Source organism: Octopus sinensis, linkage group LG5 (assembly GCF_006345805.1).
Source record: "Octopus sinensis linkage group LG5, ASM634580v1, whole genome shotgun sequence".
In the NCBI taxonomy this organism is placed as follows: domain Eukaryota; kingdom Metazoa; phylum Mollusca; class Cephalopoda; order Octopoda; family Octopodidae; genus Octopus; species Octopus sinensis.
Genome location: NC_043001.1, coordinates 20,443,353 through 20,467,270, shown reverse-complemented (window position 1 = coordinate 20,467,270; position 23,918 = coordinate 20,443,353). Strand labels below are relative to the sequence as shown.

At 36.7% G+C, this 23,918-nt stretch overlaps 1 protein-coding gene across 2 annotated transcripts in view; it reads left to right on the top strand.

Annotated features, from left to right (window-relative positions):
- The window catches only part of LOC115212302, a 140,310-nt gene that overhangs the window by 45,894 nt on the left and 70,498 nt on the right, over positions 1–23,918 (top strand). Inside the window, exons 2-3 of one of the 2 annotated variants that reach the window (XM_029781152.2) lie at positions 3,376–3,470; positions 15,293–15,322. The gene's annotated coding sequence lies outside the window, so the exon portion shown is untranslated. The remainder of the gene's footprint in view (positions 1–3,375; positions 3,471–15,292; positions 15,323–23,918) is intronic. The other variant, XM_029781154.2, reaches the window with a different exon arrangement.

The window sequence follows — 23,918 nt, the reverse complement described above, 5'->3', positions numbered from 1 at the left end:
AAACCTGTGGTGCACTAAGAATTAATTAATGCAAAGTTAATTATTGAATGAAGCACCTAAATAAATCATGACAGATGCTCAAATAACAGCTGTATTTTTTCTCCCAATGCTCTCTGGAGTGGTTTAATTTGTTTATCAAATATGAAATCTTCTCCCTTCAATGGGTTGACAGTCAGTGTGATTATGATATGGTTTGAGAGAATTCTCTTCTGCTATTTTAGTTCTTTGTTTCAACTTTATATTTTACATGTTTGCTTTAGTTATAATCTGAAATATCTTTAGAGGAAGTTTATTTTTACACAAATTTTACAATTGTGTTCACAATTTTACAACATTTTTATGCTCTGCTAATTTTGCATATGGTTTTAAAAATACCTCTAAAAATATAACTTTTGCTTGGACAATTTTCTTGTACAAATTGTTGTAAACATTTGCAGGTATTCTCTGTCTTCCCCTCTCTCTCTCTCTCTAACTCACTCTCACACACACACACACGCAGACATCAAGGATGATGATGTGATGATGTTTATATATACATATACGCGTAGGAGTGGCTGTGTGGTAAGTAGCTTGCTTACCAACCACATGGTTCCAGGTTCAGTCCCACTGCGTGGCACCTTGGGCAAGTGACTTCTACTATAGCCTCGGGCCGACCAAAGCCTCGTGAGTGGATTTGGTAGATGGAAACTGAAAGAAGCCCATCGTATATATGTGTATATATGTGTGTGTGTGTGTGTGTGTATGTTTGTGTGTCTGTGTTTGTCCCCCCCCTAACATTGCTTGACAACCGATGCTGGTGTGTTTACATCCCCTTAACTTAGCGGTTCAACCAAAGAGACTGATAGAATAAGTACTAGGCTTACAAAGAATAAGTCCTGGGGTCGATTTGCTCGACTAAAGGCGGTGCTCCAGCATGGCCACAGTCAAATGACTGAAACAAGTAAAAGAGAGTATATATATATATATATATATATAAACTATAGTTCTTCAGTTGTGATAATAATGTCTGGTAAGATAAAAAACACACGTTCTTTTGCACATTTTGCTAAAGTTTCTCTTCTTGTCTTACAACTGGGACAAAAAAATGTTATGTTTGTCTCTTTAACCTATGGTACACTGTAACATCTCACGGCTACTGAAATACTAAGAAAAAAGGGGAAAAAAAATCCATGATTTATTACTATGGTAGGGTAAACATGACATTTTCACATATCAGTTGGAACATTATATTTAAAAAAAAAAAGAGGGGAAGTATATGAAGAAGGAGGTTGAGGGGCAAAACAGCAAAGGAGATAAATGTCTGAGATTATGTTAGAGTAATAACTCATGATAAAATTACCATAATTGTTTTTATTATTATTTTTTTTTGTAGTACAGTACTACGTTGGTTTTCGAACACCTTTAATCTCTCTATATATAAACGGCAAAATGTGTGTGTGTGCATGTCCTTTATACAAATCCACAATTTTTCAGTTAGAGGGCTCGCATTTTCTGTCGTCATTCAAAACCGTCCAAAGGTGGTTGTACACATCTTTACATTTCCCCAGTCATCCCGCAAAGCCATTAAAAAATCAATAGAAGTGACATTTTTGTGAATTTTCTATCCAAAACCCAATGAAAATGCCTGAAACTTGATACACCAATTGAATGCCAGCTAGCTGTATGTGATTGGTCGGAGATCTGGACAGTACTCGCGTGTATGTGCGCATGCATGGAGCTGTATATGCATGCACTAGCACTATGACCCGGCGTTGCTGGGTCATAGTGCTAGTTACAAATAAATCATGCTTTAAACTACTGTATCAGATGAATATGAGAAAGACGGGAGATAAAGCACGATTTATTCATCATCAGAGGTGTTCAAAAGCCGAGGTACTACTGTATATATATATCATTCTGCTGTAGAGCTTTCAAGGTTTGAATAACTCTTTCTACTATAGACCCAAAGCCCAAAATTTGGAGGGATAGGGGTTAGTTGATTACATTGATACCATTACTCAGTTGGTACTTATTTTATTATTTCTACAGGGATGACCAGTAAAGTCAACCTTGGTGGAATTTTAACTCAGAACATAAAGCTAGAAGAAGCACTGCTAAGCATTTTGTCCAGTGATCTAATGATTCTTCCACCTCATCACCTTCAGGATTAGTATAATACAACTGTTGTGTCTGGCGAGAGTCATTTTCTTTTTGTGCCTTGTAATGTAACACACACACCGGTAAAATTTTCACTTATTTCTTATTTTTATTTTCCTAAAATTTTTGTTGCATCTTGCAACCTTTTCAATAGTCTTGACTCTGTCCATTATTTACACTGTGTTCCTTTTTGTTTGTTTGTGCGCGTGTGTGTGTGTGTGTGTGTGTGTGTGTGTGTGTGTGTGTGTGTGCCTATGCATGCATGCATGTACGTATGTATGTGTGTATGTATGTTTGCATGTGTATGTATGTATATGCATGTACATATGTATGTGTGTATGTATGTTTGTATGCATGTGTATATATATATATATATATATATATATATATATATACCTATATACATACATACACATGCAAACATACATACACACATACATACATGCATGCATGCATAGGCACACACACATGCACAGAAACAAACAAAAAGGAACGCAGTGTAAATAACGGACAGAGTCAAGACTATTGAAAAGGTTGCAAGACGCAACAAAAATTTTAGGAAAATAAAAATAAGAAATAAGTGGAAATTTTACTGGTGAGTGTGTTACATTATAAGGCACAAAAAGAAAATGACTCTCCCCAGACACAACAGAATATGCTTCAACACACAAACTCATATAAAGAATCTTGCAAACCAAATCCAAAAACGAAATATAATACAACTGATTCCTCATTACCGTATCTCTATACCAGATGTTTGGTCATAGTATCCGTTCAAACCAATTGAGGGAGCCCCTATAAGGTTGTTTACATTCCTAGAAATGACAACCAAATTTCCTTCAATGACACTACCATCCTAGAAATGATACACTGGAAAGTGATTGGAAAGTCATAGCTAAAATGTTGTTGATCCTGGATTTGATCTGGGGGCTTTATAACACCATCGGATTTGATCTGGGGCTTTATTACACCATCATCATAGATTTCCTACATCTGTTGCACCACATTTCATTCGTTCATTATTTCATACTTTCATTTGTTCATTATCATTCCATGTCTGATTTTCAAGTTGGCAAGTAAAAGAGTAAAGAGTAAATGTACTGAAAATCAGTGCACAGATATCTAAAGTTTTAGTCACATCTTTTGTTAGTTTATATTCGATGGTTTAAAGAAACAAAGTTTATATTCTGTTCAATCAGAAATATTAAGTAGAATTCTTTTTCTTTTTTTTCTTTTCAGTAGCACCAACTCTCAAGCTTCACCTTATGACAGTTTCAATGATGCTTGGCAGGTTTAATGTATTTCAGAGACAAAATCCATATGAAAATCAACAGGTAAGTTTATGCTAACATACACTGGTGAAAATAAATTTCAGACCGATGATAAAAGTTCTATTTCTTACAAAATATTTTGTTACTAACACCATACAAATTATTTCTATCTTTTACACCTTATGCAGAATTTATTTCTCTTTCAAATGATGCAGACAATAACTATTTTTATACAACTCGAAGAATTCTAATGCTAAATTAATATAAACTAATTTTGCCGGTAAATTTGAAACGTTTATATTAATTTAGCATTAGAATTCTTCGAGTTGTATAAAAGTAGTTATTGTCTGCATCATTTGAAAGAGAAATAAATTCTACATAAGATGTAAAAGATAGAAATAATTTGTATGGTGTTAGTAACAAAATATTTTGTAAGAAATAGAACTTTTATCATCGGTCTGAAATTTATTTTCGCCAGTGTAGTTAATATATTGGCCATTGAAAAGCTAACTTGAAATAAGTAAAGAGGAGCAAAGAAAGAGAGGTTTTGGGTTCATAACTGGTGTAATTGCAATGATATGAAAAAGAACTCAGTACTGTTAATAAGATTGGAATAGCATTTATTCAAAGACAAAACTCAGCTTTGAATAAATTTGTGTGTATGTGTGTGTTTATATATAGAGAGGTTGGACAAAATAATGGAAACACCTTAAAATTTCAAACAAATTTATTTTACAGTGCTATATTTAAGAGATCAGGTATTATGTACATTATTTACATTTGACGGATATTTGTCTTCATCTTGTTTGTTGTTAACACAACGTTTCAGCTGATACACCCTTCAGTCTTCATCAGGTGTCTTGGGGAAATTTCGAACCTGATGAAGGCTGGAGGGTATATCAGCCAAAACATTGTGTTAACAACAAACAAGATGAGGACAAATATCCGTCAAATGTAAATAATGTAAATTTATTTTAATATGGGGTAGGACTGCTTTGGCAGTAATTACAGCTTGAATTCTACAAGGTATGGACTCGTACAAAGTTTGAATTGTTTCCAAAGGAATTTCTGTCCATTCTTCAGCTAAACCAGTCTCCAATTCTTGTAGTGATGATGGTGAAGCATATCGATTCCTTACTTTTTTTTCTAAAATGCACCTTAAATGTTCAATAATATTGAGATCTGGGGACTGTGGTGGCCAGACAAGATGTTCAACTTCACTAGAATGTACCTCATGCCATTCAGTAACAACTTTAGCTGTGTGAATTGGTGCATTATCATCCTGAAAGATTGTGTTTCCCTCCGGAAACAGTTCCACAATTTGATCAGATAAAATGCTTAAATAGTCTTGACTATTAATTCTGCCCTGAAGGGAAGCCATTGGGCTGGCGGGTTTCCAAGATATAGCTCCCCAGTTCATCACAGATCTTCCTCCATGTTTAACAGTTGGAAGAAGGCAGTCTGGGTCAAATGCTTCTTTTGGCTGTCTCCACATGTATACTTGGCTGGTGGTCAGAAATAAGGTAAAGGATAACTTGTCAAAGAAAACATTCTTCCCCTACTCTAAGGACCAGTTCTGTAGGTTTTTACTCCACTCTAAACGCTTTGCAACATTTATTTTTGAAAGTAGTAGTTTTCTGATTGCAGCACTCCTGTGAAATCCGGCTTTGTGCAGCTCCTGGCAAATAGTTTTTGTGGAAACCGAGTTCCTGAGGTGGTCATTAAGCTCTGCAGTAATTTTGGGAGCTGTACTTTTGTGATCCTTTCTTACAATTCGCATAAGAGTTCGACAGTCCCTATCTGAAAGTTTTGGTTTTCTTCTGGAATTTTGTTTTGACGAGGAGGTTTTTCCCTCCTTCTCATAGGCTATCATTACTTTCGAGACAGTACTTCTTGATACACCAAACATTTCAGCTGTTTTCATTACACTAGCGCCTGCCATATGAGCACCAACAATTTGACCTCTTTGAAAGTCAGAATTTTAATTACCTTTTTCTGATGACATCTGAAAAGAAACAACAATTTTAGCAAAACATATTAAGCAACATTAATAATAAATCAAAAAACATAATAATAAACAAGCTTTTGACAGTTTTATAGATATTTCAAAATTATGATGCTAGGATGCAAGGTGTTTCCATTATTTTGTCCAACCCCTGTATATATATATATATATATATATATATATATATCATATACTTATACTGAATTTATATTTCTTTATTATTATTTTTTTTTTTTTACCTTAAAGCTCATAAGCTAAGTTACCTAATTTCTATGACATATAACTGTCCAAGAATTCTGCTGAATGGGATACTAGGCCATTGCAGGGTTCAAGGCCAGCAACTTCTGAGGGGGCAGCCAAGTTGATTACATTGATTCTAGTACTTGATCAGTACTTTATTTTATCAACCACAAAGGGATCAAAGACAAGGTTGCCCTTGTTAGAATTTGAACTTAGAAAGTAAAAAACCGGAAGAAATGCTGCTGTTTCATCAGGATATGCTAAGAATTCTGCCAGCTTCCCACCATTGTGGTATAGCTTGTATAAATGTTGTAGATAATTATTAATTATAAACAAAGGAATTAAGTAAGTGGAGCATGTGGTAAACCGAAGGAAATGTATATCTAGATTTACACACCAGATTGTTTCTTTCTAATTGAACCAGTATTTAAATATCTGTCATCCCAATCTGTTACTTTAAAATATATCATATGTTGTAATTTGCCATTTCTGTTGGTGCATGTGATCTTTCACTGATAATTGTTGCAGATACAGTCTCATTAATTTTATATTGTAAAAGCTTTCTGGGCTTTTCCCATTTCTTTTTTTTTTTTTTGTTCTTGTGCAAACTATATTTCTATAATTAAGGAATAGTTTTAATCCATTGTAGTGTCCTAAATTAAATGACCTTATCTACTACATTGATAACTCTGTAACTCCAGTTCTGGTGTTGGATTTTGAACTGTGTCCACGCTGGGGTTCTATGATAAAAGAGTTTTTAGCAAATCACATTGTTCACACCCACTCAATAATAACTCAGCTTGGCACATATTTTATTAATTTCTGTTTATTAAATGGCCAAGTCTTCTCTTTTGGGGCTCATAAGGACATAACTAAACATCCTGGTAGAAGCTAGTATACACACACACACACACACACACACACACACACAGAAACAAACATCTATATACAGAGAGTCCAGGAAAGGCATAATGTCACAACTTTAGCCAGCTGTATATGGCAGTCAGAATACGAAAAAGCAATGCTGTACAACATCAACTGGAGGTTGCTGGAAAGTCTAGGGTTATCTTAATAGAAGTAGAAGATCCAGGCTCTGCTTGGCAGGGAGGAGGATCAGGCTAAAAAATTTACATGATCCAACTACTTTCATGAACTCAAAAAGTGAAATTTTTGAGTCAAGACTATTGAAAAGGTTGCAAGACACAATGAAAATTTTAGGAAAATAAAAATAAGAAATAAGTGGAAATTTTTCTGGTGGGTGTGTAAAATTATAAGGCACAAAAAGAAAATGACTCTCCCCAGACACAACAGAATATGCTTCAACACATGAACTCATATAAAGAATCTTGCAAACCAAATCCAAAAACGAAATTTGAAATAGATAAATAAATAAATGAATCAATTGTGATGAGAATTGAACTCAAACCTAGAACGGCTTTTTTCTTTTTCAGTAAAATTAGTGTTAAATGTTTAATGCAGTTAGCATTTAAAAACTACTGTATTTTGATGGTATAAAAGATGCACAGGCATATTAGATGTACCAATATTTTAGTAGCACATATTCAGGAGAAAGTGTACCAGAGACAAAATTAGCTTATGGATGGCACAACTTTTACATATAGGATCTAGTGTGATTTTTTTAAAGCATTTTGTTGAAAAACAAATGTGTCTTATATACGATCAAATATGGTGATTAGAAAAGTGAGGAAAGGCAGTGTTAGTTGGTAACTAATGTACCAGTAAAATCCTGGGGTCAGTATCTTAGACCATGTGGTTGGGAAGCAAACTTGTCGACCACATACCTTCTTCACATACAACATCATCATCTTCACCATCATCATCATTGTTTAATGTCTGATTTCCATGCTAGCATGGATTGGACGGTTCAACTGGGGTCTGGGAAGCCAGAAGGTTGCACCAGGCCCAGTCTGATCTGGCAGTGTTTCTACAGCTGGATGCCCTTCATAATGCCAACCACTCCGTGAGTGTAGTGGCTACTTTTTACGTGCCACCGGCACAGAGGCCAGTTGGGGTGGCGCTGGCAACAGCCACATTTGGATGGTTCTCCTACGTGCCACCGGCACTGGTATCACAACTACAATGGAAATTGTAGTTGTGATACCAGTGCCGGTGGTATCACAACATACTTCTCAACTACACAATAACACACGAACCTATATCCTCCTTAACGAAATTAATATCTAGTTGTATGATTCATTCATTCATTCATTTATTAGCATCTGTTTTTCCAAGCTAGCATGAGTTTGATGAAGACTTACTTGAGTTATCCAAAGTAAGCTTTTTATGGCTGGATGATCTTCCTGTAGCCAACCTTTAGACGTTTTTCAAGTAAGCGATTATTTTGATTCAGAGATCTTCAGAAGTGCAGAGCAACAGGTCATAATGTCAACATCAGTATTGCTTTACTGAAGTGGTAACAAGCATGGAACAAAAACATTCACCTGTGTTTGAACAGAAGACGTGTGCACAACTCTGCGTGCACACCAATGCTCACAAAGCTATTCTCTCTCACACACACACACACATACACACTCTCTCTCTCACACACACATGCTCACAAACCCACACTCATATACTCACACACACACACACACGTACACACACACACACACACACAAAGAGCAGAAGTTTGCTTCCCATCCACATTGTTTTGTGTTCACTTCCATTTCTGGGTATTTTGAACAAGTGTCTTCTATTGTAGCCCTGGGTCAACTAAGGCCTTGTGAATGGATTTGGCAGCTTGGAAACAAGTAGGGGATAGCAATAGGAAGGGCATCCAACTGTAGAAAATCTGCCTCAACAAATTCTATCCAACCCATACAAGCATGGGAAAGTGGACATTAAAATGATGCTGCCACTGCTGCCGCGAACCTGGCTCTTGGATGTCATAAGTGGGAGCCCACTCTGTTGCAAGCATTTAGACCAGATCTTTGGTTTAAGGACAACTCAGTTTACTTTCTAAAGTGGTTGGCATTAGGATGGGCATCCAGCCAAAGATGACAGAGGAAACTGATGCAGCCCTGCAGCTCACCGGTTCCCTGTCAAACCATCAAGTATGGAAAGTGATGTTAAATGATGATGATGAGGATGCTGTTTCTAACTACATCAACATATGAGTTTTATCGTTTTCTTTTCTCCCCACTCCACCTCAACAACCTTGGAGTCCCTTCAAACAAGTCATGGGTGCTTTTACCTCTCTGACTAAGTCATTAGAAAATATGGTGTTCATAGCTACTGTTATGAAAGAGTTTAAGATTTTTCTGTACTCTGTCTTTGTGATACCATTTCTTGTTTTAGCATTGAATCATGAAGGAACAGTAAGAGTTAGTTACGCATGCAGCAGGTTTCTGTAAAGTTTCTGTGTATCAAATTCCTTTTATTAAGCATTGGTTAGCTTCAGGCCATGGTAGAAAAAGGTGGCAAGCTGGCAGAAATGTTAGCACGCCAGGCAAAATGCTTAGCGGTATTTCGTCTGCTGTTACGTTCTGAGTTCAAATTCCACTGAGGTCAGCTTTGCCTTTCATCCTTTCGGGGCCGATAAATTAAGCACCAGTTATGCACTGGGCCCGATATAATCGACTTAATCCCTTTGTCCGTCCTTGTTTGTCCCCCCTCTGTTTAGCCCCCTGTGGGCAATAAAGAAATAAGAAAACACTCGCCTAAAGTGCTAGACCAGTGGTTCTCAACCATTCTTTTGCCTATGGACTTCTTAGAAACCTGTTTTGCTCATAACCATGTTTAAAAAAAATCCTTTAGTATTTTTATAATTAAATATTATTACGAATTGTATAAAAAATTATTAAAATATGTTATGTATTGTAACAATATAAGCATAAATTTTAACAACAAAATCTTATATGGACCCCAGTTGAGAACCATTCTGTTGGATGATGGGATTGAACTTGAGACAGCTTAGTTACAGAACAAGATTCTTAATCACACAAATATTCCTGTGTTTATTGGAATTAATCCTTACATGCAGTTGGAGTAGAGTATATCATTTGATACATTTTATATTTTCACTTATCTCAGCCTGCTTTAAAATCAAGATATATGGAGGTCAGCTGCACTCTTTTACCATGTCCCAGTGCATGAGAAAGTAGAAAATCTAAACTTGATAAGGAAGTTTACTTGATGCTCTGACGGTACGTGATACACTTGGTTGAAAGTTGTGTAAAAATGCTGAGTATTAAATTACTTAAAAGTGTGTATTGAAGAATTGTATTTCGATGGCTTGATAAATTAAAATTTATTTCAGATGTTGTGTAATTATAATTTCACATAAGGAATTGTTTATCACATCTTCCTCCCTCCTGTCATTTCTATCTCTTGTTTCTATCTCTTATTTTTTTTTGTCTTTCTCTCTCTCTCTCATATATGTGAACAAATGCAAACATGGTCATATCATCATCATTTTTTTGTTTTTTTGTTATCATTCTCGTTATGAGCAGTCAATTGTCAGAAAAGATGCCTTGTAGTATTTAGTAACCTTTTTTTTTTTTTTGAGTTCAATTTCTGCTGTAATTACTTTTGCCTTTTACACCAAAAATATTTTTGTCCATTTTTCCATTCTTGTATGGTTTAGATGGTTCTTGTCCAGCACAGTGTCTCACTTCTTGTACTGGTCCTTTGTCATCTCTTTTGTGAGGTTTGGTCCCTTAAGATCAGCTTTCACCACTTCTTCCCATGTTTTCCTCAGCTTTCTCCTGCAAATTCCTACCGTTTGCTTCGCTTGGCATTGTCATCCGTCACATACAGATGGGCTGTGACAATGTCAAGGACAAAACAAAGTCCTTGATGTTGTCACACCATGATTTTCTTTGTCCGCCTCTTCTTTTCTCTCTTTCACTTGTGCCCTAGAAAATTATTTTATACAGGAAATCAAGGCTGATACAAGTTTGTATCAGGCAAGCTTTTGGCATTTCATTGTAGGCAAGAATTAGTTCCTGCCTGCCAGCATATTTAGAAACTTACTGCTTGACAAAGCTGGTTGTCTTATACTCAGCTGACAAGATATATAGCAGCCGTCTGAATCTCTTATGCTTGACTGCCTGGATTCTTCATTCTGCATCTTCTGTATCCAACTTCCACACAAATACTGAAGGATAGATGTCATTAGGGGCTGATACTGTTCAAATTTCATGGGAAAACTGATAGAACTGATTTTCCATATCACATTTAGCATTGTCATGGCAGATGAGACCAGGTTGAATATTGCTTTGAGCTGCTATCCTTGCTCAAAGATTTTTAAAATTGCCCACTTTTTAAAGCTTTAGTCTGTTCAAAATGATACTAGTGCTGTGTTGCGACTTAGTTGTTACTTTTACTGAATTGAGCTCCATTTTGTGTACTCTTAACTCTCTTTGTAGTTTGGCGGTGAGTTCCTGGAGTTCTGCTTTACTGTTTCCTGTTAGGTTGATATTATCAGTAAAAGGGTGGCGAGCTGGCAGAATCGTTAGCACACCAGGCGAAATGCTTAGCGGTATTTCGTTGGCTGCTACGTTCTGAGTTCAAATTCCGCCAAGGTCGACTTTGCCTTCCATCCTTTCGGGGTCGATAAATTAAGTACCAGTTAAGCACTGGGGTCGATGTAATCAACTTAATACCTATGTCTGTCCTTGTTTGTCCCCTCTATGCTTAGCCCCTTGTGGGTAATAAAGAAATAGGTATTTCTTCTGCCGTTACATTGAGTTCAAATTCCGCCGAGGTCGACTTTGCCTTTCATCCTTTCGGGGTCGATTAAATAAGTACCAGTTACACACTGGGGTCAATATAATTGACTTAATCTGTTTGTCTGTCCTTGTTTGTCCCTTCTGTGTTTAGCCCCTTGTGAGTAGTAAAGAAATAGATAATGTCAGTAAACAATGTTTGCAAAGGAGCCTACCTCCTATTGGATATGGAATTAATGCAGTATTAATGAGTATGAAGGCCTCTTGCCATCATACTCATGACTGTCTATGTGTTGACTAGAGTAGAGTGGCTAAATTTAACCAGGTGTCCAGATTCATTTTTGGGATCTTTCATCTTGTTTGTGTTAGCATCTTGGATAAATGCTGGAATTGTGTAGGAGTATCATTTCCAGCATGGAATGCTCTCAGTTACCAGGTTAGTTAACTAGTTAAGTAAAAATTAATATGGACAATCACTAACAATAAGTGGTGGGTGTCTTTGAAGAAAGCCGTCTGAGTAGAATATAAAAGAAATATGTCAAAGAGGTAGCAATAGAAAACAAAAAATGAGAGATGGAAAAAGAAAGAGAGAGAGAGAGAGAGAGAGAGAGAGAGAGAGAGAGAGAGAGAGAGAGAGAGAGAGAGAGAGAGAGAGAGAGAGCTAATTAATAGATTAGAAAAAGTAATTAGAAAAGTCACTGACACGCCAGAAATGAAAATAGCTGCCAGCTATCTCTTTCATGCGAAATACAAAGGTTGCAATTGTCAGAACTGTTCAAGCCTCAATTAGATCTTAGATAGACCATGATATGTGTATGGTATTTGATTCTAGGTAGATGTCTGTGGTTTTCTAGCCCATTATCTAGCTGTTGAAAGGTAGTGGTGGACTGGTGGATAGTGGACTTTGGTGCCTAATTTGATGACCTGCTGAAGCTCTCAGCAAGAGGAGAGTTGTGGAAATTAATGACCGTTAAGAGATGATTTGTAGCAAGGAGCTGTGCAAGGGATGAATGTCCCCTCAACATCGCTTGACAACCGATGCTGGTGTGTTTACATCCCCGTAACTTAGCGGTTCGGCAAAAGAGACTGATAGAATAAGTACTAGGCTTACAAAGAGTAAGTCCTGAGGTCGATTTGCTCAACTAAAAGGTGGTGCTCCAGCATGGCCACAGTCAAATGACAAAGAAGTAAAAGAGAAAAAGCGAGCTCAGATGGTTTGTTTCTGTTTATTGCTGTTGTCTTTTATGTCTTTTTTTACCTTTTCCTTCTCGAATACACAAGTTTGTTGGTTTCAGAAATACTATGCCCAGTTGTGTGTGGGACAGAATGGACTAGAGGTCCATGCCACCCAACACAACTTAGCTCAATCTCTTTGTGACTGCCAATGCATGTAGGTATGGCACATGAAGAGAAAAATACTCAGGTTGGTCCATTGCATATAAATGTTTAGATACCACTTCTACTATCACATTGTTTTTACTAGTCTATGGTGATCTCACTACAGACAAATGAAACTACCAGCTAAGTCCATGCTGTCTGTGGTTGCAGATCAAAAGGTCAACTTCTGCAGAGTTATTGTCTGTGTTATTTTCTTAATTTCTACTTTATGCTCTCAGAGAATAGGTGCAGTCATGGCCATGAGATTAAGAACTCTGTCACAGACAATCATGTGATTTCAGCTCAATCTTATTGCTCAGCAATTTCAGAGTGTTGTCCGTCATAGCTTTGTGTCAGTTCAAGCCTTGTCAGTATAATTGGGTAGATTGAAACTGCGTAGAAGTTGGGACGTGGACTGTATCTGTTGATAAGGGTTTAGGCTTAATTATGGTTTAATACAACCATCTGGACCTTGGATATTTTTAGTGGGGGTCCACCTGTTGCAAACATTTCTTCTGTCAATAACCCATGACCTGTTGTTTCATTCCCTCTTTCCCCCAACTTGTCTTGTGGGAACCCTACCATAATCATAAAAATGAAGTACAATTTGCAATATGAGGATTTAGTCAGATATTGAGAAGGAAGCAGATTATTATTGTGTAAGCAGATTATTATTGTGTAAGCATTCTATGACTGGAAAAACGTTTTCTTTATAAGTGCAGACATGACTGTGTGGCTGAGAAGTTTGTTTTGTAACCTTGTAGTTTCAAGATCAATCCTACTGCATAACACCTTGGGTAACTATTTTCTACCACAGCCCCAGGTTAACCAAAGTTGTGTGGGTGGATTTGTTTGACAAAAATTGAAAGAAGCCAGTTGCACACACATATGCATGCACACATGCACACACACATACACACACAAACACATGCACATTCATACATACATATGTACGAATGTGTTAAATGTGCTGCACCGAAAATTTTGTCATTTCCCTTGTCAATAAATCATCCACTGGTTTTGTGCCTTCAAAAACATGTGGAATAAAAGATCTTTTTACTTGAGATACAGTTATGTTTATTTTTTCATGGGTGCTGGTGCCACATAAAATACACACCTATGCTAACTAACTGGCTTCTGTGCCGGTGGCACATAAAAAGCACCATTTGAGCGTAATCGTTACCAGCGTTGCCTTACTGGCACGTGAAAAACATTTGAGTAAGGTCATTGCCAGTGCCGCTGGACTGACTCCTGTGCAGGTGGCACGTAAAAAACACCATTTCTGTGTGGCCATTGCCAGTACCGCCTAACTGGCCCTCGTGCTGGTGGCACGTAAAAGCACCCACTACACTCTTAGAGTGGTTGGCATTAGGAAAGGCATCCAGTTGTAGAAACTGTGCCAGATCAAGACTGGAGCCTAGTGCAGCCATCATGTTTGCCAGTCCTCAGTCAAATCGTTCAAACCATGCTAGCATGGAAAGCGGACATTAAATGATGATGATGATGATGATGGTGGTGCTACATTAAAGACACCCATGCTCGTGCTACATAAAAAGCAGCATAAAAAGTACTCATGCTGGTGCCATGTAAAGAACACCTGTGCTGGTACCATGTTAAAAGCACCCATGTTGGTACCTCATAAAAAGTACCTAGTACACTCTATATAATGGTGGTATTGAAAGAGCATCCTTGCTGTAGTAACCGTGCCAAAACAGACAATTGGAGTCTGGCTCAGTTCTCCAGGTGGCCAGACTGTTCAACCCATCCGAGCAGGGAAAACAGATGTTAAATGGTGATGATGATGAGGAGGAGGAGGCTAAAAAGGACCTCAGCTGTAACACAATGCTTCAATAATATTTCCATCTAACCCATGCTAGCATGGAAAAATTGACGTAAAATATGAATGAAAGAGCATCATTGTTTCATTTTCACACTTGGAATGTGGCTTTGTACACATACTAATCAGTGTGTGCACATGTGTACTCTCTCTCTCTCCCTCTCTCACTCACATACATGCACACACACACACATGACATATAGTGTGAAATAGAGGACACCGGAAGTTAATATTGTCTGATTAAAAAAAAAAATTAAATAAATAAAAAGATGTACACAATGTCACAAAAACCTCTCTTTATTAGATTTTTGTACACATCCATTTAAAAGATAATTCTTGTGATTTTTCTGAGTGTGAATGGATTATTCTCTTCAGCCATTTATTTGACGTGTTTTCTTCATAACAGCATGGACTGTTTTAAATAGACATATTTAGACACTTGTTAAACACTTGGAGCTGATGAAACTAAAGAAAACCAGTCATAATTTTAGAATCTGTCATTGTGTATATATTTACACTAGTCACTAGTAATTAAATCCTGCAGAAGTCTAGATGAAGTTGAACTGGTAGAAAATGACCAAACCAAATTAGTAACTTGAGATTTTTGGCTTATAATTACATTAATTAATTACTTCATATTAAAAAAAAAAAAGAAATAGCAAAAAGAAAAAAAAAATTCTGATTTTTGATTACTTAAGATTGTTTCTGAAGGCTGCTTCTCTTATCAATCTTCTAGATTCCCTGATTGCTGTTCTAATTAAAACTGGTAAGTAATCATTCACTTGATATTTCTAGTAGTTTTTTCTTTAACAAGTAGAAGTTAAATTTGGATTTAATGAGTACATTAAATATTTGTGTTAATTTTTTTTTCTTTCTTGTGAAATATCTGTAGAGGAAAATTTGATAGCTTAATTATAATTGTTCAGATCAACATCATCATCATCATCAATATTATTGCTGCTGCTGCTACTGTATATTATTATTATTATTATTATTATTATTAAGGCGGCGAGCTGGCAGAAATGTTAGCACGCCGGGCGAAATGCTTAGTGGTATTTCGTCTGCTACTACGTTCTGAGTTCAAATTCTGCCAAGGTTGACTTTGCCTTTCAACCCTATGGGGTCGATTAAATAAGTGCCACTTACACACTGGGGTTGATATAATCGACTTAATCCGTTTGTCTGTCCTTGTTTGTCCCCTCTGTGTTTAGCCCCTTGTGAGTAGTAAAGAAATAATAATAATAATAATAATAATAATTATTATTATTATCATCATCATTATCATTATTGAACGCTGAGCAAAATGCTTAGTGACATTCCATCCAATTATACGTTCTGGGTTTAGATTCCACTGAGGTTGACTTTTCCATTTATCCTTTTGGGGTCGATAAATTAAGTACTAGTCAAGTACTGGGGATGATGTGATTGACTATCCCCCGTCCCTACAAATTCCAGGCCTTGTGCCTATAGCAGAAAGGGTTATTATTGCATGCTGGGCAAAATGCTTAGCGTTATTTTGTCCATCTTTATGTTCTGTGTTCAGATTCTGTCAATGTCCACTTTGCCTTTCGTCTCTTTGGGCCTTGTACCAAAATTTGAAACCATTATTATTATTATTATTATTATTATTATTATTATTATTATTATTATTTTTATTGGGTGAGAGAGCAGTGCATGCCATCAAAGTGACATGGGGATAAAATATATGAAATCCTGTATACCCATCATAACTACCTGTCTGGTAAGGGTACATCAGGCACATGCATCACAACCATATGTGCACAACATAGTGATCTCACTTCAAAATAAACAGTGCATGGCCTTGTAGGTGGGGCCCAGTTAGAATTTTCTTCAGGTCCTTGATTAAGGGTTGCTTATGGATGAGCAAAACACCCATGTTTCCAGAGGTGAATTATTTAAACCCCAAAGAATTCCTTTCAACACATGGCTATGATGCTCCCCCAGTACTTCTGCTCATGATCAGAGATGCACATATCATCAGCCACTAAGGGACATGCTCAACTGGTTAAGGTTACAACAACCGACAAGCAAATCTGTGGTATTGAGCAGAATATTTGCTGTAGCCCATCTTTTATACCAAGACAAAACTATGTACATTATTATTGCCTTTGCATAGCTTCTAACACTGGAGATGTACTACGGTGTCAGCTGTTCACTACCAGTGAACTAAGGTAACACCTCTTATTTTTTGAGCACCTTCTGGAGTATTCGAGCAGTTCCAAGCAGTGCTGTTTTCTGAAAGTGCTCTACTCTTATTGCAGCCCCTATTTGTCTCTGTTTCTTACCTTCCATGAAAACATGTCTAGCCATGTGAAAATATTAACTTACTTAGAAACGAGTGAGGGTTGGCATCAGGAAGGAAGCCTACCTCAATGAATTCCATCTGTTCCATGCAAGGATGAAAACACGAATGTTAAAATGATGATGAAGTGATTGTCAATGAGAGCCAGGTGACAATATAAGTAGTAAGAGAAGAGGATTCTCCCTAAATATGTAGAGAGACCACTTTTAGGAGCAAAGTCAGAGTACAGAATGTATCTTTGACCCACAAATAAGTTAGAGAAATGTGGTTGAGAGATTTGTGTCCCATTCAAGAATAGGGTAGATGGTCTTTAGTGTTAGTGATGAATGAGAGTAAGTGTTAGAAATCCACAAGTATTTGTAAAAAGGAGTGGCTACTTTCAAGTGGATGATTTAATGTGATTTTATTTTTGTGTTTCATTGGCTTAGGTTTTCATTTCTCAGAGAGGGAGAGAGAGAGAAAGAAAGAAAGAGAGAGAGAGACAGACAGACAGAGAGGAAATCATGACTCATGAGGTGCCAAAAGCTACCACTTTTGTAATCACTGTATGTAACTCACATGGGAGCCCACATCCTTGAGTAGAACTCTCAAAGCCTTGTGATTTTTGGGAGCCAGTCAAGAGCTGTAGAAGAGAGTACAGAGTGGTGTCATGCACACACACACACACACACACACACACACACACACACACACGCATGCTATAGTTTGATGTTTAAGTAAATGTATACTTGTATATATACATTTTCTGTAACTGTTTTGTGATCTTGTGAGTCCCTAGGTAATAGAAACTCTGAGTGTATATTACAAAAATATATTCTCTACATTTTAATAATTTTTCAGAACAATCTAAAATTTGTATTTAGTTTCTATCTTTTATTAGTTTCAGTCAGTAGACTGTGGCCATCCCGGGGCATCATCTTGAGGGGTTTCGTCAAACAGATCGATCCCATTACTTATTTTTTTAAGCCTGACACTTGCTCTATTGATTCTTTGGCTGGACTGCTAAGTTATGGGAATGTAAACAAACTAGTTGTCAAGCAGTGGTGAAGGACAAACACAAAAAACAGAGGTACACACACACATGCCCAAACACACACATGGTGAGCTTCAACACAGTTTCCATCTACCAGATTCACTCACAAGGCATTTGTCAATCTGGGGTCTATGGTAAAAAAAATATGACCAAGGTGCCACACAGTGGGACTGGAAACCATGTGGGTTGCAAAGTGAGCTTCCTAACCACTTAGTCATGCTTGTGTCTATAATACAATAACCAATTTTATTTTATACTAGAACTATGACCCGGCGTTGCCGGGTCATAGTGCTAGTGCATGCATATACAGCTGCGTGTGCGCGCACATAGATGCGAGTACTGTCCAAATCTCCGACCAATCACATACAGCTAGCTGGCTTTCAATTGGCATATCAAGTTTCGGGCATTTTGATTGGGATTTGGATAGAAAATTCAGAAAAAAGTCACATCTATTGATTTTTTAATGGCTTTGTTGGGTGACTGGGGAAATGTAAAGATGTGCACGACCACCCTTGGAAGGTTTTGAATGACCATAGAAAGTGCGAGCCCTCTAACTCAAAAATTGTGGATTTGTATAAAGGATACACACACACAGACAGACATTTTGCTGAGAGATATAGAGAGATATTAGTATTTGATCCTTTTTATGTCACCCATCTTTAAAGCACCTGTACTCCAAATGTTAAAATCTGAATAGAAATCTCTTATATCATAAGATTTTAGTCACCATTAGGAGCAACTGTATGGTTACTCAACAGCGTAGCAGTCAAACCCCGATCAAATCACACCCTACTTTAAAAAAAAAAAAAATTAAGTACATCTTAGAAGGCATGGGATTCCCTGCCCATAGGAAAAGACAGGCTGATTATGCTTGAATGCTTTTGATCATAGATGTGTTTGATCAACATTAACTAAGGAAAAAACAACAACAACAGCAACAACAAATATATATAGTTATAAAAATAATGAGCTGGCAGAATTGTTAGTACACTGGGCAAAATGCTAAGTTGCATTTTGTTTGTGTTAACATTCTGAGTTCAAATTTCATTGAGGCCAATTTTGGCTGTCATCCTTTTGGGGCTGATAAAATAGGTACCAGCTGAGCCCTGGGGTCAGCATAGTTGACTTACCCCTTTCCTCCAAAATTGTTGGTCGTGTGCCAAAATTTGAAATCAATGTATAATGTTATATGATACTTTAATACCGCCTTCATTAATCATAATTACAGTGAAAATTGAAAAATATTTGGTTTACTCATTAGAAATGTAGTCTAGAAAGGGTTTAATTGGGTCTTGAAATATAAGTAATTGACCTTTCATAATATCGTGCATTATTATTTTATGTAATAATGAGATTTTAATTTAAGTGCGAAATCTTTATACAGTCAGTTTCAGAAAAGCTGATATTAAAACGTTCAATGCAGACTTATATATATTGCAATTATTTGTTTTTGGTTGTTTTATGGATTGGCAAAAGTTAGTCATTCTCAGTGGGTATAAATGAAAGCTATATCATTGGATTTGCTTAACCGTTTAGTATTTAAACCAGCCATGTCTAGCAAGAATATTCAATATAGGCGTAGAAGTGGCTGTGTGGTAAGTAGCTTGTTTACGAACCACATGGTTCCAGGTTCAGTCCCACTGTGTGGCACCTTGGGCAAGTTTCTTCTGCTGTAGCCACGGGCTGACCAAAGCCTTGTGAGTGGATTTGGTAGATGGAAACTGAAAGAAGCCCATCGTATATATATATATATATATATATGTATGTATGTATCCGTGTGTATATGTTTGTGTGTCTATGTTTGTCTCCCTAACATCGCTTGACAACCGATGCTGGTGTGTTTACATCCCTGTAACTTAGCGGTTTGGCAAAAGAGACCGATAGAATAAGTACTAGGCTTACAAAGAATAAGCCCTGGGATCAATTTGCTCAACTAAAGGTGGTGCTCCAGCATGGCCACAGTCAAATGACTGAAACAAGTAAAAGAGTAATATGTTTTATGTTCAGACCACACAAATCTGGCCTCTCACATGAACTCTACAATGACATTCTAAAAATTATCAGTTAGATTATCAAATTCTCAAAGCCAAGACATAATGCATGATTAATTCCAAACAATAGCAATAAATAAGCCTTAAATTTGACAGAGTAATCTGAAGGTTAAAGGGTTGATAAAGTAATTTATCTTACGCTTTTCTAGCATAGCCTAGCATTAGCTAAGCATGGCTGTGTGATAAGCTTGCTACCTGACCATGTGGGTCTTGATTCAGTCCCACTGTGTGACACCTTGGTCAAGTGTCTTCTACTATAGCCCTGGGCTGATCAAAGCCTTGTGAGTAGATTTGATAGATGGAAACTGAAAGAAGCCTGTCGTATATATATTTGAGTGAAATTTAAAGACAGAAATTGCACAGAAGCCCCTGTTGCATGTGTGTGTGTGTGTGTGTGTGTGTGTGTTTATTTATTTCCATGTATCTTTGCATTAATACTCTTTTATTAATGATGATGTTGTTTATCACTTCTTGTACACAATACATCCTCTAGTTCAGTTGTCTGATCTGTTTTGATTTGTTAAGACCATCACTGGAATAAAAATGGCTGAGCGTTAGTAAGGAGAGACACACAAATAAGAAAGAAGAAAGCAAAGGACCACTGATGCGGTCACAGGAGTGTGACGAAAGAACTCTGGTCGAAAAAAGATTAAGATTAAGATTAATGTAAAAAATAAATAATGCTGAAGCAAAGTAACATCAAATATATAGTGCGTATGTTTTTATTGGCTAAACTGGCAAAATGACCATTCCTAAATACAACAATATCTGTTTCAATACACGATTTCACATCAAAAGTCTTGCAAAACAAATATATAAACGGAATAAAAATACTTTACTCCAAAAACAGGCTGGGGTTTGTAACAGAAAGAATATCCAACCTCCAAATACTGCCTCATGAAATCTCAGCCAACCCATGCCAGCATGGAGAAAATGCACATAAAATGGTGTTGGTGGTGATGGTAGTAGTAGTAGTTGTAGTGGTAGTAGTAGTAGTAGTAGTGTTTTTGTATGCGTATGTTTGTGTTTCATAACTGAAGTGTAGACTTATACAAGACTAAGAATAGATTACTGAATAGTCATCTGTATAAAGAACTGGGAGAAGAGCCAGGTTCCAGCATAGCTATTAGAAATACACCAAGCTGAATGAGTCTACAGACAACAGAAGAAAGAGAAAAGAAAAGTTATCATCTATAAAATATGGTGTTAAGATTAAAGAGATACAAAAGATTTTATTATGGCTGAGTGGTAAGAAGTTTTGCAGGGGCAGGTTTAGCTGTGTGGTAAGAGGTTTTCCTCTAAACCACATGGTTCTGGGTTCTGTCCCACTGTATGACACCTTGAGTAAGTGTCTTCTGCTGTAGCCTCTAGGTGACCAAAGCCATGTGAATGGATTTGGTAGATGGTAACTGAAAGATGCCTGTCATATATATATAAATATATATATAAAGCTGAAGTTGTCTGTGTATGGCAGGTTTGATAGCCTTCAACTAACACAATCTCCTCTGAGACCCTGCAGCGCAAGTTGACCAAAATTGAGAGTATGATAGAAGAAGGCTTGCTCTTTCTTCTGTAGAAGAAAAAATTCAAATCAGACCATATTAACACCAAAAATTATTTACATCAAAAAGGTGCTTTTTTTCTATGAAAATCCCTATTTTTTACAATTTTTTGACTGCTGTGTCGCCATATTTTGGTGTATTTCAACCAGAAAAATGTTCACTTAAAGAGAATAACAAGCTACATAATGCAAAATTTTTACTTTTCAAAATAGATTGAAACTATGTCAAAACTTTGTTAATGCGACATCAATGTCTGCTGTTTTAAGCGCAACTAAAAAACAAACCTGAGCAACACCGGGCTATACTGCTAGTATTTAAAAATATTCTTTCAATCACTGAGTTAGAGGAAGGAGAGCAATACCCATGACCTTCTGCAAGGCTCCCAAGACTGGTGGGAAATAAGGGGAGAAGATATATTCAGATAGAGGAGACCTAGTGCAAATGCTTGCCATAGAGTGGACTCAGCTAAATACACAGTAGGTGGAGGAGGGTGAAGTGTTGTTGTCTACCCAAGTGATGGATTGAGCCAACCACTGAATATCAGAAATGGTTTCCCTGATGGGTTTCCATAAATTTCACTCCCAAGCTTCTGGTTACCTAAGGCTACTGTAGAAGACACTTACCTAAAGTATGGTGTAGTATGATTGAACCCAAGCTGAAATTTCACAATTAGGAAATGGTTGGCATTTGGAAGGGCATTCAGCTGTAAAAATCATGCCAAACCTAACCTCACCTGTGCTAGTGCCATGCAAAAAGCACTGAGCCTGCTCTACAGAATGGTTGATGTTAAGAAGGGCATCCAGCTGTAAAAACCCTGCCAAAACAGACACAGTAGCCTGGGGTAGTTTTCTACCTGGCCAGCTTCTGTCAACTATTCTACCCATGCATGCATGGAAGATGGATCTTAAACAATGAAGATGATGATCATCATCATCAACTATTCTGCCTATATGTCTGTGCACACGTTTTCAATGCAATGTATGCCAGAAGGTCTGCAAATCTAACAGAGGCTTCAAAAGGCATTTTAAGATCCACAAAGATCAGAACTTAACTGCAGCTCTAGATGCAATCTATGTTGGTGTCATTTCAAAACATTGTCTGGTTTAAAAAGCAACATCAGATGGCTCTAAGGTGTAGGAACAGGTGGTGGTCCAACTCTGCATAAGGAGTAGATAACCACTATATATATATATATAAGAAGGTTTGGAGATGATGTACAGGTATTTTATATTAGAAGAAATGAGGTACTCAGAAATTCGGATGGTTTTATATTTACAGATATTTATTTGTATATCATATAACTTATATCATATATTAGCGCTTTCACCCATTCAGGTGGAGTTTTCAAATTGAACTAAGTTCCTGTGGAAAACTTTTAACCCTTTTATAGTGTTATTGAGTGTGTGTGTGTATATATATATATATTTATATTTGTATGTGTAAAGTAACAGTTTAGAAAAAAACCCCATTGGTTTTGTATCTTACGTGAACTAGACATACCTTCAGTTTCTCTAAATGATAACTGTTCTCTGCAAAGAATGTTTTTTAAAAACACAAGAACACTGGTGATAGTTCAAGAAATATTCCTCTTAAAAAATTATGACCAGGCAAGTTGTCTTCCTTTGCTTGATAGCTAGGTTTTTCAATTTTGAAGTAAAAATTTCCGAAAAGAGAGAGAGATAGAATGAGAGATGTATATGTTTGTATTTCAGTTTTCCTATACTTTAAGTGCATTTCACTTTACTAAGATATCTGTAAATAGATATTAACTAAACTGTGTTTCAGCATTACTTCTAGACACTGTTCCAATATTATATTGTATCTTCTAAACCAGACTCTATTACAATAAAGCAGTAAAATTACCGTGGATTCTGATTTTATCTCTCCTACATCCCTTCTGAGTCCATGCAGGTGTTAGACAATGTGGTGGGGGTAGATTTGTATCAGGTGAAACATTTGTTGTTGTTGTTGTTTGTAGTAGTAGTAGTAAATCACTGGCTTGTTAGGCAAAATGCTTAGCAGCATTTTGTCTCTTCATGTTCTGGGTTTCTAATTTCACCAAGGCTGACTTTGCCTTTCATCCTGACAGGGTTGATAAATTAAGCACCAGTTGAGCACTGAGGTTGATGTAATCAATTTACCTCTCCCCCAAAATTGCTGGCCATGTGTCAAAATTTGATATCTATTATTATTATTATTATTATCATTATTTTTATTATTATTATTATTAGTATTATTATTATTATTATTATTAGTAGTAGTAGTAAGGCGGTGAGCTGGCAGAATTGTTAGCACACTGGACTAAATGCTTAGCGGTATTTCACTTGTTGCTATGTTCTGAGTTTAACCCTTTAGTGTTCAGATTATTCTATCAAACATAATACTTATTGATT